At 56.0% G+C, this 5,882-nt stretch overlaps 1 protein-coding gene across 1 annotated transcript in view; it reads right to left on the bottom strand.

The window, feature by feature from the left end:
- The window catches only part of NDUFS7 (NADH:ubiquinone oxidoreductase core subunit S7), a 53,448-nt gene that overhangs the window by 15,193 nt on the left and 32,373 nt on the right, over nt 1-5,882 (bottom strand). The window lies entirely within an intron of this gene.

The raw sequence follows: 5,882 nt of genomic DNA on the forward strand, positions 1-5,882 counted from the left end.
CTCTGGACTGCCCTGATGGAAGTGTCTTGGATGCTAAAGGGGTTTATGTGCTGATTCCCTCAGCCTCCTCCCGTCTAACAAGGTCTGGTGTTCCATCAAGGCAGTGGGTATGTCCACAAGAAGTTTGCAAATGACAGAAAAGCTAATTACAGGTCAACAAACCATGACCTGTGGGCCAAATGCAGCCTGCCACCTGTTTTTGTAAATGAAGCTTTTTTTTTTTTTGAGACGGAGTCTCACTCTGTCACCCAGGTTGGAGTACAGTGGCACGATCTCGGCTCACTGCAACCTCCGCCTCCAGGGTTCAAGCAATTCTCCTGCCTTAGCCTCCTGAGTAGCTGGGATTACAGGTGCATTCCACCACACCCGGCTAATTTTTGTATTTTCAGTAGAGACGGGGTTTCACCAGGTTGGTCAGGGTGGTCTCGAACTCCTGACCTCGTGATTCACCTGCCACAGCCTCCCAAAGTGCTGGGATTCCAGGCGTGAGCCACCATGCAATTTTTCTTCATGGCTTGTAGACGATCTCCTATGAAATTACTCTAACTTGGCTGGGCGCAGTGGCTCATGCCTTTAACCCCAGCACTTTGGGAGGCAGAGGTGGGTGGATCCCCTGAGGTCAGGAGTTCTAGACCAGCCTGGCCAACGTGGTGAAACCCTGCCTCTACTAAAAATACACAAAATTATCCAGGCGTGGTGGCGGGCGCCTGTAACTCCAGCTACTCAGGAGGCTGAGGCTGGGGAACCGCTTGAACCCAGGAGGCGGAGGTTGCAGTGAGCCGAGATCACATCACTGCACTCCAGCCTGGTGACAAGAGAGAAACCTGTCTCAAAAAATTACTCTAACTTGATTCTGAAGGATTGGGGAGTGTTGAAAATCATCTTGGGTTTCTAAGCCAAATTGCTGGGTGGTGATGGAGCCATTATGAGGTGAAGAGGCTGGAGGGAGAGCAAGTTTGAAAGGGGAATGATATCAATCTTGGACCTCTTAAGCTTGAGGTGCCCATTGTTGAAAGAATGAACCTGTTTCCCCAGCTGTAAGCAAATAAATGGATTGCAATGAAAAGGCATGCTTTCAACTGTTGTTCCAAAACCTTGGTCCTGGTCTGGAACGGAGGTACAGACTATCTTCTAGTTACTCTATTATTCATTTTTTAAAATGTAATTTAATTTAATTTACTTTTTTTTTTTTTTTTTTTGAGATGGAGTCTCGCTTTGCCGCCCAGGCTGGAGTGCAGTGGCCGGATCTCAGCTCACTGCAAGCTCCGCCTCCCGGGTTCACGCCATTCTCCTGCCTCAGCCTCCCGAGTAGCTGGGACTACAGGCGCCCGCCACCTCGCCCGGCTAATTTTTTTGTATTTTTAGTAGAGACGGGGTTTCATTGTGTTAGCCAGGATGGTCTCGATCTCCTGACCTCGTGATCCGCCCGTCTCGGCCTCCCAAAGTGCTGGGATTACAGGCTTGAGCCACCGCGCCCGGCCTACGGTAGGTGTTTACTGAATTCATGCCATGGGCTGGGGGTGCACTGCTGAACAAAGCCAGACCTGGTCTCTCTTCTTGGGCAGCTCAAAAGGATTGGAGGGGTCCAGCATGGTGGCTCACACTTGTAATCCCAGTGCTTTAGGAGGCCAAGGCAGGAGGATCACTTGAAGCCAGGAGCTTAAGACCAGCCCGGGCAACATAGCAAGACCCCATCTCTACAAATAATAAAGACTTGGAGAAAAGCTGACAGGAATCTAAGAGGTTGGCAGTTGCACAAAACTGTCTTCCTTCTATAGTTCTCATAGCTGCCCATGCTGTAGGGTTTTGGTTTTATTTTTATTTACTTTTTTGAGATGGAGTCTTGCTCTGTCACCCAGGCTGGAGTGCAGTGGCAACATCTCAGCTCACTGCAGCCTCCGCCTCCCTGGTTCAAATGATTCTCCTGCCTCAGCCTCCTGAGTAGCTGGGATTACACACACACACACACCACCACGCCCGGCTAATTTCTGTTTTGTTTTGTTTTTTGAGACGGAGTCTTGCTCTGTCGCCCAGGCTGGGGTGCAGTGGTGCGATCTCCACTCACTGCAAGCTCTGCCTCCCGGGTTCACACCATTCTCCTGCCTCAGCCTCCCGTGTAGCTGGGACTACAGGTGCCCGCCACCATGCCCGGCTAATTTTTTTTTTTTTGTATTTTTAGTAGAGACGGGGTTTCACCGTGTTAGCCAGGATGGTCTCGATCTCCTGACCTCGTGATCCGCCCGTCTCGGCCTCCCAAAGTGCTGGGATTACAGGCTTGAGCCACTGCGCCCAGCCAATTTCTGTATTTTTAATAGAGATAGGTTTTCACCATGTTGGCCAGGCTGGTCTGGATCTCCTGACCCCAGGTGATCCGCCCACCTCGACCTCCCAGAGTGCTGGGATTACAGGAGTGAGGCACCGCACCCAGCCATGGTTTTGGTTTTAAATTTATATACATATTTTTAGAATAGAGTTCTGAGTACCCCATGCCCAGTTCATGAGTGGGACACATCTGTCACATAATACATTATTACTGACCAAAATCTACACTCCATCCAAGTTACCTGGGTTTCCTCTAATGCCCTTTACTGGCCCAGGGCTCCCTCCAGGACCCCACGTGGCATCAGGTGTGGTTTCCTCAGCTCCTGGGACCCTGGCCGTTTCTCAGGCGTTCTCATTTCTGACGCCCTGCAGGTCTGAGGCAGGACTTAATACTGCAGAACGTTGCTCATTAGAGATTTTGCTTGTGGGCCTTTTTTACAGGGTCAGGGACAGCAGAGTGCCTCCCCTGTCCCCGGCGTGCCATGTCGGGGTCACGTGTCCGCTGCCCTGGACTCCTCCCGGGAGGAACAGTGAAGCCAGCTCAAGGGTTTCTGGCGGCTCTTAGTCCTAGTGCTGGTGGTGGGGGATGGGGTGGAGACTGCAGCTGAGCCTAGTAGGGGCCCGGGGGATGGTCCTCGGGCCGCTGGGATGACAGGGCCCCTGGGCTTGTGTGTGCTGTTCAGCCTCTTGCCTTCCTACAGGGTCTTTTTTTTTGAGACTGAGTCTCGCTCTGTCCCCCAGGCTGGAGTGCAATGGCACAATCTCGGCTCACTGCAACCTCTGCCTCCTGGGTTCAAGCGATTTTCCTGCTTCAGCCTCCTGAATAGCTGAGATTACAGGCATCCGCCACCACACCCAGCTAATTTTTGAATTTTTAGTAGAGATGGGTTTTCACCATGTTGGCCAGGCTGGTTTCAAACTCCTGACCTCAGGTGATCCGCCCACCCCGGCCTCCCAGAGTGCTGGGATTACAGGCGTGAGCCACCAAACCCAGCCCCTACAGGGTCTTCATGTTCAGCCGGGGCTGCTCCGTGTGACCGACAGAATGGCGACGATACTCGTGTGCAGCTGCTGGGGACCCTGGGCCGCTGACTCAGAGGCGAGCTGGCCATTACAGAGGGCGGGCGCTCAGGAAGCTTGACCCACGTGGAGGAGAACCGCAGCCTCCTTCCCATGCCTTGCCCCGCGCGAGGCTCCTTGGACCCCCAGCCCCGTTGGAGCCTTCAGTTGATGTGGCCCCAGCCAGCATCTAGACCGCAGCCCCACAAGCCACCCCAACAACCCCTGGCCGGGCTGCTCTTAGATGCTTGTCCCACGGAAACCGTGTGGAGAACGTTCCAGCCGCTGGGTTTTGGGGGGGCATTCTGCTGCAAAGTGGGCTGATTGATAGGCTGACTGGATGGAAGGGCGAGGTAGGTGGGGAAGAGAGGAATCTGGTCCAGGAACTCCGGGCCCTGGAGGACACCCCTGAGACAGGGAACAGGGACAAGCTGGCTTCACCGGGCGGAGGCAGGATGTGAGCAGAGGGCAGGCAGCAGTTCCAGGAACAGCTTGGGCCAGCGAGAGGGGAAGGACCCAGGGCGGGGTCAGAGTGGCAATTGGGGAAGGTGAGAAGGGGGCATGAGGCTGGCACAGGGAGGGAGGCAGAGAGGCACGAGAACCCAGGCAGGCCAGCTGCGGTGGCTCTCGTCTATAATCCCAGCACCTTGGAGGCCGATGAGGGAGGATTACTTAGGCTGGGAAACACAGCAAGCCCCATTTCTACAAAAAGCACAAAAATTAGCCAGGCGTGGTGGTACACACCTGTGGTCCCAGCTTCTTGGGAGGCTTAAGTGGGAAGATCGCTTGAGCCGGGGAGGTCAAGGCTGCAGTGAACCACGTTCACACCACTGCACTCCAGCCTGGGCAACAGAGCCAGACCGTCTCCAACAAACAAAAAGCAAAACAGAAATGCCTCAGGCAGTGGGGTCCATGAGAGTGAGGTTTCTGTGGTTTGGAATTCTCGCTGCGTGCCTGTGTTGCCCCTTTTAAGATGGACAAAGTGCGCTGTGCGGCCACCAAGGTCTCCTTGTTGGAAGTGATCAGACAGGTGCGGCTGCCGCAGTGAGGGGGACCCCAATTGCCCTTGCACTGCTGGGAACCACTGAGACCAGCTTTGGAAAAAGCATTGGCAGGGACATGGGGGTCTCTGCAGCTCAGTGAAGGGGGCTGGGGAGTGTGGGCCAGGCGGCTGGGGGGCTGGCAGAAGCACGCACCCAGGCTCTGAGACACCAGCTGGGCCAAGTCAGAGGGAAGGGGCAGGGGTCAGGGGTCAGGGGAAGGACACCATGGTTTGTGGCCAGCAGTTTTCCATGGGGCACCAGGCCATGTCTGGGGACATCTGTGGTCAGCACGATGGTAGAGGCGGGAGCCCCTGGCATGGAACCGCTGAGCACCTAGCAGGACCCAGGACGCCCCACCCCAGGGACCCAGGTCCAATGTCCTCAGTGCCAGGGACAGGCCCAGGTGGGGTCGCAGTGTCGGCTAGCTGCCAGGAGAGGGGCAGAGCGTGCTCCTGAGGGTAGGGCTCCTGGAGTCTCCCTGCGTGTGTGCATGTGGTCAAGCCTGTCTTCCTGGGGCTCTGGAGGAAGTAGAGGCGCGCCAGCCATGCTGCGGGGAGGGCGAGCCCAGGACCACCCATGCTGGCATCCTTGGAGCCCTGGAATGCTCCTCCCTGGCCGTGCTTGTCAGGTCAGCACCCCCGACTCCCACCCAACTGCCCAGCTGACAACCCAGAGCACCCACAACCCCCCATTACTGAGGGAAGCGCCTAGGCAGAGCCTGCCCCAGCGGCCTTGACGGCCTCAGAGCCCACAGGACAGTAAGGGCAGAGGGTGCCGGCGGGGTGGGATGCACTCGGGGACCTCTGGCATGTTCTGGTTCCACCTGCTGGGCAGGGCTTCGCGGCCAAGACAAGTGCTCACTGTCATTCAGGCTGGAGTGCAGTGGTGTGATCTCGGCTCACTGAAGCCTTGACCTCCAAACAAGTGATCTTCCCACCTAAGCCTCCCCAGCAGCTGGGGCCACAGGCACGAACCCCAGTGAGGCCCCTGGCTGCTGCTGCTGCTGATTTTTTTGAGACAGAGTCTCACTCTGTCGCCAGGCTGGAGTGCAGTGGCACAATCTTGGATCACTACAACCTCTGCCTCCCGGGTTCAAACAATTCTCCTGCCTCAACCTCCCGAGTAACTAGGACTACAGGCGCCCGCCACCATGCCCGACTAATTTTTGTATTTTTAGTAGAGATGAGGTTTTACCATGTTGGCTAGGCTGGTCTCGAACTTCTGACCTCAGGCAATCCGCCCGCCTCAGCATCCCAAAGTGCTGGGATTGCAGGCGTGAGCCACTGCGCCTGGCCTCTGGCTGCTGTTTAAACAGCACCCTAGGCCCGCCAGTGAGGTGGGAATCCACCCCGGGGCCAGGCCGTGTCCCTGAGGATGGCAGAGTCACTCCCCCATTTCCAAGCTTGGACAACCCACACAGTGGGACGTGTTTGGGGGTTCAGAAAAGACAAGCCAGAG

Source organism: Macaca thibetana, chromosome 19 (assembly GCF_024542745.1).
Source record: "Macaca thibetana thibetana isolate TM-01 chromosome 19, ASM2454274v1, whole genome shotgun sequence".
Lineage (NCBI taxonomy): Eukaryota > Metazoa > Chordata > Mammalia > Primates > Cercopithecidae > Macaca > Macaca thibetana.